The 14904-nt window shown below is 38.4% G+C and overlaps 1 protein-coding gene across 4 annotated transcripts in view; it reads left to right on the plus strand.

The window, feature by feature from the left end:
* Positions 1–14904, plus strand: part of HRH1 (histamine receptor H1) — a 137923-nt gene that overhangs the window by 79052 nt on the left and 43967 nt on the right. For 2 of the 4 annotated variants that reach the window (XM_031955233.1, XM_031955240.1), the window contains one exon: positions 8073–8180. The exons of the other annotated variants lie outside the window; for them this stretch is intronic. The gene's annotated coding sequence lies outside the window, so the exon portion shown is untranslated. The remainder of the gene's footprint in view (positions 1–8072; positions 8181–14904) is intronic. 4 annotated transcript variants of the gene reach the window in all.

Below are 14904 nucleotides of genomic sequence, written 5' to 3' on the forward strand. Positions count from 1 at the left end.
TGGGGCTCCCTTAGATTTCCCCTCAAAGAATGAGCCACAGGACCATGGTTCCCCTGATCTTGGGAGCAATGGCTAAAGTGGAATGGAAGGGGAAGTTCTGAAAGCACCAACCTCCTACTCCATGGTAGTGCTTAATATTACACTCAGAATGCAACCCCATCTCATTTTCACCTGCTAGAATCCTTAACTTAAAGGATCATTTTGGCTATACCTACTTTGTGGAGTCTTTCCTGATTTCTCTAGTTAGGATTATCTCTTCCTCAAATTATCTGGTATTTACAACAGCATATAAGTTAAATCAGTAAGCAGAACGGAAGCTCCCAGATTTATGGTTTGTATAATAACCACAAGTATAGTACTTTAAGGTTTACAAAGCACTTTACAAATGTCTTTATTTTATCTTCACACAAATATTGTGAGATAGGTGTTATTATAAACTCCATTTTATATGTAAGGAAATTAAGTTTAAGTGTCTTCCCTGGGGCCACATAGCTATTAAGTATCTGTATGGATTTGCTTAGGTCTTCCTTATTCCACTTACTCCACTGCTGAACCATTTAGCTACCTTAAGCTGGAGTCTCCTTCCAGATTCACATGACCAATTGCCTATTGGGCATTTCAAATCGGATACTCCATAGGCATCTCAAACTTCACATATCCAGAACTGAAGAATGATCTCCTTCCCTTCCAAACCTCCACTTCTCCTGAGCTTTCCTCTCATAGTAAGGGTACAACCCTAGTAATCTTTCTAGTTACCCCAGACTTCTTCCAAACTTTACTCAAATGCTCCTTTCTGAAGGAGGTCTTACTCCCCAACTGCTGGTAGCCTTACTTCTGAGGTTGCCTTGTATTTACCCTGTATTTTCTATGTACATATTTTGGGGTACATTGTCTTCCCCCATTAGAAAGTAAAACTTCTTGAAGGACAGAGGCTATTTTTCTTTTAATGCTTGGTGCTTAGTATGATGATCATCACGTAGTAAGCATGTAATAGATGCTTATTGACAGATTAATTTTTATTATTTTATTTTTAAGAGTTTTGGGAGGCTAGGCAGTTGGGGTTGAGTGACTTGCCCAGAGGCCTACAGTTAAGAAGTGTTAAGTGTGTGAGGTTGGATTTAAACTTAGGTCCTCCTGACTTCAGGGCTGGTGCTCTATCCACTATGCCATCTAGTTGCCTCATTGACTGATTCATTGATTGAATGATAAGAACTGATTTTTATTCTGTTTGCATGTGGGCAATATGCAGAAACATACAAGGTGCTTAATAAATGAATGTTGATTGATTGAGTGAACATTTTCAAGAGAATATGAAATGGAGAATCACAATGAAGACTTACCTTTGGGAGAAGTAACTGAGGTACAGTAGAAGTGGAATCTAGAATGAGTTTCAGTCTCAACTTGGCCATTTTGTGAATCGGTCTCCCCTTGTGATAGTGAACTCTCTATTTTTGATATTATGATGATTATTCAGTATTATTGTTTGTTATGGGCATTGCTTGATGTTATATTTGTAATGAGAAAATTCCAATACAGAGCCACTTAGGTTAAGTTTTCCTGGTGCTCCGAGAAGCGTAGAGGCCAAACAGCCAGCTTGTACTTTTCCACTGCTAATTCTATGTAGGCAGCTAAGGTTTGCAGCTTTTTTTATTAGATGAATTTTTGAACTGCCACAGGGGCCTCAAATCATCTTCCTTCTGTTGCCTTAGTTAACATTAGCTCGTCTTACCAGCTTGTGGTCCCAATAAAGAAACCTCCCCTCCTCAAGCTTTACCCAAGCCTGGTATATCAATAAGGGACACCCACCCCAAGAACTTTTCCACCACATCTGGGACTGATTAGGAATGCCCCCTCCTACATCTGCCACCAATTATCTGATCCAACTTAGATCTTTCTTAGAATATATAATATTGCCACCTGAACTCCAAATTTGAACATATTCCTCTTCATCACATCTCCTGCCCCTTCAGGTGGAGTAAGTTTCTTGCATGTAAGACAAACCTGCCTTTTTATATCAATGTATATATGGTTGGTTTGTCTGCTTGCTGCTTTACATAACAATAGAGCTCCTGATTGTATCATTTCCTGAATATCAATCTTCTCAAAATCCCAAACCCAGATATGTGCTTTAACCCAAAGCCATGAGACCAAACACAGCACTTTGAAATTCCTTTTCTCCTTCTGGATATGTTATTTTTGACTGTGACTCCAACTGATCTCCCATGTTCCTAATCAGGACCTTCTCTGTGATTTTCTCCAAAACTCAGCATTGATCATCTCCTTCAGACTTTATCTCACACTTCATTTTTAAGGTTTTTAAGCTTTCTAATATAATCTCTTGTATTATAGCTTTCACTCTTGCCATTATCACCCTGTTGGACTAGTTAGCATCTTGAGGACAAGGACAATGGCTTATCTTTGTATTTTCCCTACTACCTAGTTAAGAATAAGTAGAATAGATATATACTATAGGCAGAATATACTATATGTTATATAGTATATTATATATTATATAGTACAGTAAGCTTTTAATGATAGCTAGCATTTGTATGGTCCTTAAGATTTGGGAAATGCCATATATGTGTTCAATCTTTTGATGCTAACAAATGACACATGGGATAGGTGCTTTTATTGTTTCTAGTTTTCAGATGGGCAAATTAAGGAAATAAAGGTTAAGTAGCTTGCCCAGGTTACAAAGCTAGTAAATGTTTGAGGCAAGATTCAAACTCAGATGTCCTTGATTCTAGAATGTTTAAGTGTTTATTTGCACTGATGGTGAGATGACCTCTTGGATATTGCCACTAACTCACTGTAGAATTTTACTTATTATCCTTATCTTAATTCTTAAAACAAGGAGATTAAGCTGAATAATACCCAAAGTGTCATCCAACTCTGTTGTTCTTTGCCCCTTGTTCTCAAAGAGAACAATGACATAAAGGAAGTGATGTTATGATATGTGAGTGAATTGGATTTAAATAGGAACAGGCTGTCAACAGCCCCACTTTCTCCTCCAGGGCCATCTGAATCCAGTGGCAAGATGTAGATCAGGATGAAATGGCCCAGAATGCAGTGGGTGGGAGACCTTGGCCTTTTTAAGTTAAGGAGTTTTATCAAGTCTTGCTTGACTGTGGTGATACTCATTCAGTGGTTAAGACTAAGTAAGAATCGAGACAAAGAATGGCCTCTTTTACCTAGTCAAAAAAAAAAAAAAAAAAATCCAACCTGAGAGGGATTTCTGACCAAAATAAAAACAAATGTTATTTACCCTCACTCTGGGTCTATTTGGGCCCAAACAGTGACTAATTGGGGTTTGACCTGTGACCTACTGTCGGGCAATCAATGGGAGTCAGAGTGACTTGAGTTGAAGTCATGTTCCTTAAGAAAAAAATCTAACCTATCATCCCAACTGTAACACTGCAGGTTGATGTGGTCTGAAAAATCTTTAATGAGGTGGGTATCTTTTTGTAGGGGTATTTTAGGCCAAGTCCTGGCTCCGCTAGTATATGCTATTCCTTAGACTGAATAGATTTCTGGCCTTGTACTCTAGGCTGTTTTGATCAAAGGATAGAATAAAAAAAGATCTTTCTTGAGATGGACAAGCAGCAATTCCAGGGAGCTAAATGTCAGGACCTGTGTCTCTCCTTTAACTGCCAGAAACAAAATTCCCTACTGGATCCCTTGCCAGGCTCCCTCATTATGCTGGCATCACATTTAGTCCTGCAGGCCTTCTATCCTTTCTATGCTATGGTAACGAGAGTCAAACATTGGGATTCGTTATTATCTCCATTAAGGCTAATTAAGATGTAGATTGGCACAGCTAATGAAGAAGCTAATTATGGGGCGATTTCACCAGTGACTACTGACTGTCATCAGTCTAAGTGTGTGTGATTGCAAGTGGTTAACATTCACCTAGAATGGTGACCCAACATGTTTTATAGAAAACTGGCCTCATACTCAGAAGGTCTTGGGTTCAAGTTTGTCTTCTGACACCTGCTGGCTCTGTGACTCTGAGGAATCCACCTAACTCCCAGCACCCTACTCATCTCTCCAAGATGATAAATTGCAAAACAACTGTCCATATACATTGGTAGAGGGAGTTTCCTTACTGGAAGTTCCCTGTATCGCTGAAATCACAGATTCAGTCTAAGAAAGAATCAGCCCTCAAAGCACAGAACTCCAGAAAGCTACACTCATCCTCTCTGAGTCCAAAGGCAGAGATCACTTGTGTAGAGAAGACTGCCATCACATCATATTCATTAAGCGGTCTTTTGGGTTACATACAAGGGACATGAGCCATAGAACAAAATGGAAGGCAAATCAGGGACCTGAATTCATATACAACCTGGCTAATTAGGAACTCACCGTGCGTGATTCTGGAAAAAAATCATTCATTTACTCCCAGGCTTCTTCCCTCCTTATAAAATGAGAGGATTGCACTGTATTGGGAGGCTTAACTTGAAGTACTTCACGTCTCAACTAATTCCCTCCTTTGCCAAGAAGCTTTTTTTCTCATTCTCTTTAAGACCAGTGCCTCTTTCTAGTGATTCTCCCTAACTTCTTGTGTCTATATCTTGTTTGCATGTTGTCTTCCCCCATTAGAGAGTGAGAAAAGAGAGCATGGACTATGGGAATGTGAGAGCAGAGTTGTGATTTGGGGTCATTTTTGTTATTTTGGCTTTTTTTTGTATTCCCAGAATTCAACACAATGCCTAGCACATAGTAGGTGCTTTGGACTCTGTGAATTTGTTCTGTTTAGGAATCCTTTTTATTAAATTGTATGTATTTAAAATCATTATTCTGAGAAGGAGTCCCTAGGTTTTACCAGATGCCCAAGGGGGTCAGGACACAAACAGAGATTAAAAACCTCTGACCTAAACCATGTCTAAAGTCTGTTCAAGATTTGATGCTCTACAATTCAGTGAAAGGTGAGCTTATTTCCCTCTAGGAGTCCATAACCTAAAAAAAAAAAAAAAAAATGAGAGGAGGAAACCAAAGAAGAGATAGACAGATTCACAGATAGAAACATAGATGAATATGGAAAGATAAGATAGAAGAGATAAATTCATAGATAGACACAGATGGAAAGATAGAGGAATACAGATAGATAGATAGATAGATAGATAGATGATAGGTAGATATAGATAGATTCACAGATAGACACATAGATGGATACATAAATAGATGGATAGATAGATAGATTCACAGATAGACAAACAGATGAATATGGAAAGATAAGATAGAAGAGATAGATTCACAGATAGACACAGATGGAAAGATAGATGAATATAGATAGGTAGGTAGATAAATAGATAGAAAGACAGACAGACAGATAGATAGATAGATAGAGGATAGGCAGATATAGATAGATTCATAGATAGACACATAGATGGATACATAAATAGATGGATAGATAGATTGATTGATTGATAGGCAGATATAGATAGATTCACAGATAGACACGTAGATGGATACATAAATAGATGGATAGATAGATAGACAGATTCACAGATAGACAGATGAAAATGGAAAGATAAGAGAGAAGAGATAGATTCACAGATAGACAGATGGAAAGACAGATGAATACAGATAGATAGATAGATAGATAATAGGTAGATATAGATTCACAGATAGACAAATAGATGCATAGATAGGGGGAGCAGGGCATGTTAGTAGCATAGGAGCTGTTTTGTTTTGTTGTTTTTTTTTTAACCATCAGAGTCCTTTTCAAGATCAGAAACCATGATTTTCCTGTGGTCTTATATTCTTTCCTAAATGGGATATTGGTGGTACTCAGTGTATGATGGCGATTCTCCAAGTTTCTCTTGATGTTTTAGTATTTGAGGGTTTCATGTGGCCAGTATCTCTTTAGTCACTGGGCTTTATACCTCCTCCCCAAAGATCATCATTGATGTGCTATTATAGAAAAAGTACTGGTCCTGGAATCAGAGCTCTTAGATGTACCTAATAAGCTGTCCGCAGGTTGTGCTGCAGCCAGTCCTTAAGCTGATTATTACATTTTGTAAATTACACTAATTAGAGCTTGATTTATTTTGTTGATTGCTTGAACTTAAGAAAGTGATGGAGAAACTGTTGATAAAGCAAATTAAACATAAGAGTTTGTTGTGGGGTACATTTGTTGTTGTTTTTCCAGAGAGCTGGTTGTTACATATTTATCAGTATACTCTCTGTAAGTGTGATTTTGGATAAATCCTTTCACTTCCCTGGGTCTCAGTTTCCTCATCTATAATATAAGGGAGTTGGTCTAGATTGGCTTTGATTAATAATTCTATGATCTTCTAATCCTGGGTGTCTTTAAAGTAGAATTCTGCCAGCAGAGAACTTTGAGGGTTCTTGCCATGGAGTGTTATCTTATTTAAATTCATGAGTGAAGATAAATAAAAGCAAATTAGAACCAAGTATAAAACAGTGCAACTCTTGCAATTGAAACCAAAAATTGAATATAACTATGGATTTAACATTGACACAGAGCTGAAATCCCAAGCAGACATCCAGAGAATATGCCTGAGGGTCTTTCTTTTCAGAATGGAGCTTAGTTGGATTGGGAAAATAACAAGGGCCAGCACAATAATGTGTCCATCTCCTATTTCTTCTCCTTTCATGATAAAATGAATGTTATCCAGACCCCACCAAAAAAGCCAGATGTTATATACTGACGTAGGTAGCTATAACCCACTTCTGGGAAACTAGCCCATTTGCAAATTTAGAATCAGTAATTTATCACAAGTAGAAAAGCTTAATTATGACTTGGAAACCAATATATACTTCAATGAATCCATAAAATGGATTAAATCCAGTAAGCAAAAACAGATCCCAAAATGTGTTGGCTTAAAAAAAAAAAAAGTTAAGAAAGTCCCTGTACTGTCATCAGTAGGCAGAATACTCCTGAATGAGGAAACTTCCTGTGCCAAAAAAAGTTAGCATCTTCTTCATACCTTAGAATCTTAGTGCGAGGGAATAGGATAAGTACTGAGAGTTTAAATGATTTGCCCAAAGTCACACCTATTAAATTTCATATTAAAATCATCAAAGTAACAGAAATTGCCATTAATATTTTCTTTTTAAAGTGTACACTGATCTTTGCAAAGATATTTTAACATTCTCTAGATGTGAGGCCAAATTGCCCAATGAGTACTCAAGACACATGACTAAAAACTCTTAAGATTTTGCAAAAGTATTTGGCAAACAGAAATAAACCACCCCACTTTCCTTCTGCCCCAGTCTTGGAGCCCCAACTTTTAGCACCTATGCGTTAAGGAACTAATCCAAACCAATAAGCATTTATTGAGTACCTACTATGTGTGAGAGAGACATGGTATCCATACCAGGGATACAAAAACAAAGTGGAAAAAAGACCTTATATTCAAGAAAGGGATTAGGAAAAACTGATTTCAAATCCAGCCTAAGAAATTGCCCTGGCAAATTATACTATCTGTCTGCCTCAGTTTCCACATTTGCAAAATGGGGATAATAATAGCACCTACCTCCCAGGGTTGTTGTGAACATCAAATGAAATAACATATGTAAAGTGTTTTGCAAACTTTAAAGAGATATATCAGTTATAATTATCATTATTACTATTACCTTGAAGGAAGGTAATGTAATGGGAGGCACTAGCCAATGAACCAGTGAACCCTTCCTTATGAGTATACTAAGCTGATGCAATTTTCCTGTGGAGTTCAGAGCATGAGGAAGTTTTATTTCCAGTCTGCTTAACACATGAAGAAACGGAACCTTTTGACTGGCTTGGGAGCCAGAACTGAGATGCTTACAAAAGGTACTGACAATAATTTGGGTTATCTTTCCTGGGGTTTCACTAGAGGGAGAGGGGAAAGAGATCTTGAATCTTGGATCCAACATCTGGTCACAGCAACATGGTGTCTGTTTCTTCTGTATATTTGTTCTTTCCCTTTTGAATGAAGAAATATGGGCCTAAGCTATGCTCTGGAAGACTGGGAACTCTGAGATTTGCCACTTACCAGGTAAGAGATGAGAGAGAGCAGGAATCTCACTTTCTTCTTGCTTCTGAATCTCCATTTCCTGGTTTTGCACAGGTCTGCTATTTGATAGAACACCTGCTGGGTGTGACCCAGTTTCCTCTTTCAGTTTGAATACTCCTCCTGGCAGATCGCTACAGGAAGATCTTTTCACACTTATCTAAGGTAGGGCTTAAACTTTTTCCACTCAGGACCCATTTTTACCTGAGGAAATTTAGGATCTATAGGCATATAAAATAGGTATACAAATCAAACATTTGCTGATAATAAATTGCAAAGAAATTTATTTTAAAACAATTCTTTGGGATACATATAATTTTACCATTTACTAAAGACCAAAGGAAATTTACACATTAATAAGATATATGCGCATATTTATATATAATAATTAAATCTTAGTGAAATATTTGACACTTTTTACCATTACCAAATTTTTCTTAATCCCCATATTCAGTTATGTGATCCGATATGGGGTTGTGACTCATAATTTAAGAAGCTTTGATCCAAATTCTGAGAAGTTGATTGTGGTTTATTCTTCCCTCCTAAAAATACCAGAGCATGTTTTCTCTCTCTCTCTCTCTCTCTCTCTCTCTCTCTCTCTCTCTCTCTCTCTCTCTCTCTCTCTCCCTCCCTCATTTCCCTACACTTTTTCAAACTTTCTTCTCAATAGTACTTTTTTCAAATTACATGTATAAATAGTTTTGTAAGTTTCTGAGTTTCAACTTTTTCTCCCTCTTCCCTGAGACAGCAAGCAATCTGAATATAGGTTATACATGTAATATATTTTCATATTAATCATATTGTGACTAAATATCTGTTATACATGTAATATATTTTCATATTAGTCATATTGTGAAAGAAAAATCAGAACAAAAAGGGAAAAATGAAAGAAAAAAATCAAACAAAAAAAAGGTGGAAAGGTGCTTTGATCTGCATTCAGTCTCCATTGTTCCCTCTCAGGACACACTTTCCATCCCAAGTCTATTGGAATTGTCTGGGAACTCTTGCTGAGAAGAGTTAAGTCTATCATAGCTGATCATCACATCATTTTTCTGTTAATACATAAAATGCTCTCCTGGTTCTGCACACTTTACTCAGTATCATTTCATGTAAATCTTTCAAGTTTTTCTGAAAACATTTCTTATAGAACAGTAACATTCCATTACATTCATATATGATAACTTATTTAGCGATTCCCTGGTTGATGGACATCCACTCAATTTCCAATTCCATGCCACCACAGGGAGTTGCTACAAATATTTTTTGTATATATGGGTCCTTTTCCCTCTTTTATAATCTCTTTGAGATACAGACCCAGTAATGACCATGCTGGATCAAAGAGCATGCACACTTTTATAGCCCTTTGGGCATGGTTCCAAAGAAGCATGTTATCTCTTAATTTCAGTGATTTGTTTGATGAACACCACACCCTTACACAAGAATTCTTAAGAAATAAGAAGGAAGTTCATTCCAAATACCAGACAATCCTTGAAAAGGCAGAGAGGCCAGAAATTACATACTGAGTTCTGAGAATATTAAGTAGGTCAGTAAATGAAGTAATCTGAGATAAATTTGGAAAAACTAGAGCAAATTTGTGAGGGTTTTAAATGGCAAGCTAAGGTGTGATCCTAAGCAATCAGGTGACATTTTCATATTTTAGAAACCTTTTTTGGACAGGTATCAGGAGTATAGATTATAAAGAGGAAAGACAGGAAGTGGAGAGACTGAAGTAAATTATCTCTAAGTTTCCTTTTACTTCTAACAGTTTATTAATTGATTGTGTATTTTGATTTTGAAATATATTTTAAGCAGGGTTTTTTAACCTAGATAAATAAAATAATGGAATGAAATTGTTTTCCATTTTTACAGTGTTATAATCTTTTGTCCCTAAGTCTAATAATTTTCAGCTTCATTTTTGTTGTCTTTTTTATTTTATTTTATTTTAAACTTAAGTATAAAATAAGAAAAGAAAAAATACCATGTTCACAACATCCATTTTTTTAAAAAACATGGCACCATAGTTTTGAAGAGGATTATTTCTTTCTTTTTTCTTTCTTCCTTTCTTTCTTTTTTCTTTTTTAGAAAAAAATCATTACAGCCTTTGATGAAAGGCTGCTAGCAAATAAGTACCTAGCATCTAGACTAGAAGTATTAATCCATTACTGTATTGTGAGCATTCAGACAGATATCTCACAGACACACCTGGCTTTTCTCACTTTTCCCTATAAATTTACCTGTTGCTCCTTGCTCTTTACTATCACTTTTTTGGAATTTAGCCCACTTTAATTGGTGTTAAAATTATATTAAACTTTGTCCCTTTACTTGGAGATAGGTCTGAGCCTGCATATTCTTTTGAGGCACCTCGGACAACAGTCTGAAACCACAACCTTTTAGGATCACGGGAACCCCAATATTTTAGGTTCATGAAAACCCCAACATTTTAGGTTTCTCTTGAACTCCATTTGGAGGGTGTCCTTCACCCCAACATGACCATTCCTTCTCTTTCTATTTCCATAGCAATCCTCTTAAATATGGATATATCCCAGAATTCCATCCTGAGTCCTCTCTTAGTCTCTCTCTACATTCACTTGCTGACCACACTAGTTCCTATGAGTAATTATCATCTCATTCTAAATAAATCCCAAATCTTTATCTAATCTCTTTCCTGAACTTCAGTCTCACATCATTTACTCTTCCTTAGATATTTCAAACTTGATTTTCTATAGAAAAATCAAATTCAATATTATCCTAAACTCAACATGATCTTTCCCTCAAAACTTTTCTCCCCTTATACTTCTCTATTTCCATAGAGAAATCATCCTCCCATCAATGGCATTATCACTGATGTCACACTGGCCTTCATTTTATATATCGATCCATCCCTGCAATGACTGCAACAAACCCCTCTTCTCTCTTTTCACACAGACCCCCCCACCCCAAGTACAGATTGTCATCCTATTTCACCTGGACTACTGCTAAAGCTTCTTAATTGATCTCCCTACCTCAAGTTGATCCCCTTACCAACCCATTGTAACTACCCAAGTGATTTTCCTAAAATGTCATTTCCCTACTCAATAAACTCCAGTGGTGTTCATTGATTTAAGATAAAAATCTTCTCTTTGGCTTTTTCAAGACCTTATAGCCTAGTCCTGAATTTTTATTCCAACCTTATTCTATATTACATCACTTCCAGAAAAACTGGCCTGACATTAAATCTCCCATCTTTGCACTTTTGCACTGACTTGTCTCTCATTAGTGGAACATCGTCTCATTTCATCTCTTCTCTTAGTATTCTATAGTTTCTTCCAAACTCTGCTCAAATGAAATCTTACATGTAAAGCCTTTCCTGATTCTTGCCCTTTCTCCAGCAGGTAGTGTCCACACACAGACACACACACACACACTGTATTGTATTTATTTCTCTGTGTGTTTTGCATATAATTATTCATGTGCATGTTGTCTTCCTTATAGAATGTAAGTCTCTTGAGGATAAAGATTGTTTCATTTTTTGTCTTTGGATCTCTGACTCCTGGTACATAGCAAGTGGTTAATAAAAGCTAAGTAGCACAGGGAATAGAGTGCTGGGCCTGGAGTCAGAAAGATGAATTCAAATCCAGCCTCAGATTTATTAGCTGGATGACTCTGGGCAAGTCACTTAATCCTGTTTGCCTCAGTTTCCTCATCTGTAAAATGAACTGGAGAAGTAAATGGCAAACCTCTCCAGTGTCTGTGCCAAAAAATCCCAATTGGGGTCATAAAGAATGAGGCACACCTGAAACGATTCAATAATAACAGTGATTGACTTACTGCTTAATGATTTGCCTAAGGTAGTAAGGCAGCAGGGGCCAGACCAGATCCCAGAATCCATGACACCTAGTTTAGTTTTCTCTCTTTACAGCATACCCCGCACTGTCTCCTCACAATATTACTCACCATCCAGAGTATCACAAGGTTAAAGAGAAGTGAGAGAAAGAGATAAACAAAGGCAGAGAGAAAGACACTGATGGGAATATTGAGAAGAAAAGAGAGATGAGAGAGAAAGAGAAAGAGCTAAAGAGAGGCATAGAGACAGAGAGACAGAAACAGCAGAAACAAAGAGGGAGAGACAAAGACAGACAGAGACAGAGAGAGAGGCACAGAGACAGAAGCAGCAGAGACAAAGAGGGAGAGACAAAGACAGACAGAGACAGAGAGACAGAAACAGCAGAGACAAAGAGGGAGAGACAAAGACAGACAGACAGACAGAGAGAGGCACAGAGACAGAGAGACAGAAACAGCAGAGACAAAGAGGGAGAGACAGAAACAGAGAGAGAGACACAGAGACAGAGAGACAGAAACAGTAGAGACAAAGAGGGAGAGACAAAGACAGAGACAGAGAGAGGCACAGAGACAGAGAGACAGAACAGCAGAGACAAAGAGGGAGAGAGAGACAGAGAGAGAGGCACAGAGACAGAAGCAGCAGAGACAAAGAGGGAGAGACGAAGACAGACAGAGACAGAGAGACAGAAACAGCAGAGACAAAGAGGAAGAGACAAAGACAGACAGACAGAGAGAGGCACAGAGACAGAGAGACAGAAACAGCAGAGACAAAGACAGAGAGACAGAGACAGTGAAACAGAGAGGGGGGAGGGAGAGCGAGGGAGAGAAGAGGCAGGGGGATTAGGAGAGGGAAAGAGAAATTTTGAGAGACAGAGACCTCTAACTACAGGTCCAAATTTGTCCATTCCTTTGTGCATTATTTCAGCCTTGGAGACAAGAAATAAATTTTTTCTTCCTGTCATGCTGTCTGTGTGTGAGTGTGTGCGAGAACGAGTGTGGGTGTGCGATAGTTCTTTCCTCAGATCAGAGGAGGGTGGAAATGCATGCTAGAATGGATGTGTCATTTTCAGATGAATTTTTTTCCAGCCTGGACACAATTTTCATTTCTCTCTAGTGACTCATGTAAGACGGTGCCTTTCATTAGCACTCTGCCTCTTGGCAAAGGGCATGTTTTCTGGAGGTAGCTGAGACTCCGCAAAGTAACACAAAGTGTTAAGTCATTCTTTCTCAGGTCTGGTCTTCTGGCTTCAAGGAGGCAATTACCAAAAAGCCCCTAGATTTGACTGCCTATTATGGTTACTGATACAGAGCATTACTCGTAATTGTTATGTCAGGGCTCGCAGTATCTATTGTCAAGATGTATCTCTTCCTCTGTCATCTTGTTCACAGGTCATTTCATCAAGAAAAGATCTCCCTCTATGCAGTTTTCATTCAGTAATATCCTCTGGGGGTCCTGCCCCCTGCTGCCAGCCTTGAATGCTACAAAGAATTCTATAGCACAAATCCTGGCTTTCCCGGTTGTACAATCCCGCTAAAGAAAAATAGTCAGTACTTACTTCTTGTCTCTGAGATATTCTAGGGACCCTTGCAGGACTTGGCTAAAAGCACTACCTACTACACAAAATCTTACAAAGACAAGATCTTTCCCGATTCCCAGGCACAGCAAGTGTCCCCCTGGGCTGCCAACAGACCCCCACTGGGGGCACCTGGAGAACCCCAGCTATATCTGATGCCCAGTGGAAGCTTCTATTTTCCCATCACAGACAGAAAGAGACAGAGACAGAGAGACAAAGACAGAGACAGAGACACAGAGATGGAGACAGAGACAGAGAGACAGAGATATAGAGAGAAACAGAGAGAGAGACACAGAGATACAGAGACAGAGAAAGAGAGAGACATAGAGAGATAGAGACAGAGAAAAAGAGAGAGAGAGAGGGAGAAACAGAGAGAGACAGAGAGACACGGGGGAGGGGGGAAGAGAGAGGGAAAGAGAGAAGGAGAGAGGAGGGGAAGAAAGAGGGAGGGAGGGGGGAGAGAAAGAGAGAGAAAAAGAGAGAAAGAGGCTGATACCAGATCCCATCTAAGAGTATCCAGAAGATAGGTACCAGAGTAGATGCCCACCTCCCCACCTCCCTCCCCACCTCCAGAAAGTATTCCTAAGTTCCCTGTCAATGCTGTTTTACCTTTTTTTCCTACTGGCAGGACATTAAACAGGACATTGCCAACCCTGCCAGATAGAACCCAGAATCTCCTTTCCTCCCTGACCCATTCTCCCCTTCCCATTAATGGGGGTCCAGATGCATCCTAAGGACTTCTAGGCTTTAACACCAGCCTTGTAGCTGCATTTTCATGATCTCTGCCCTCTTCTATCCAGTTTGTAGCTGAATTCTCCTATGTGTGGAATCTTCCCTAATTAGTGTGAGTTCTCTGAGAGGAGACATTTCTATTTCTATCCCTAGCACTTAGCTTTATACATAGTAAGCACTTAATAAATACTTTTTCCTTCTTCATTCATTCATCACCATAACGTCTACCGATTCCTCCCCCAAAAAAGAACCTTGTATCTGTCTTGATCTGACAATCCCTGAGAGAATGAAAGCTTCCTGGGGACAAAGACTATTTCCATTTTCTATTCTCAACACCTTGGACAGTGTCTGGCACACAGTAGGTACTCAATAAATGTTTATTGCTTGTGTTCATACACACATAAAAATTAAAATAACAATATCAGAAAAGGCAAACTGCCACAATCATTCCACAAACTACAACTGCCTACTCTGTTCTAACCTATGGGGAAGATTAAAAAAAGAAATTACAAAAGGAGTTCCTCACCTCAAGATATTTACAGTCTAACAAGGGCTATCTTAATTTCAACTAATAGTCTTGTCTCACTTCAAGGCTTACAAAACATTTATGGGTGTTGTCTCATTTGAACTTCTCAACAATTCCTTTACAACATTACAGGTGAGGACACTGAGAAGAAAAATGACTGGCCCACAGTCTCACAACTTGTGTCAGAGGTTCAAATCCAGTTCCCTGCCAACTCACATTCAATGTCCTTTCCATGCTA

The sequence above is a fragment of the Sarcophilus harrisii genome, chromosome 1, assembly GCF_902635505.1.
Source record: "Sarcophilus harrisii chromosome 1, mSarHar1.11, whole genome shotgun sequence".
Lineage (NCBI taxonomy): Eukaryota > Metazoa > Chordata > Mammalia > Dasyuromorphia > Dasyuridae > Sarcophilus > Sarcophilus harrisii.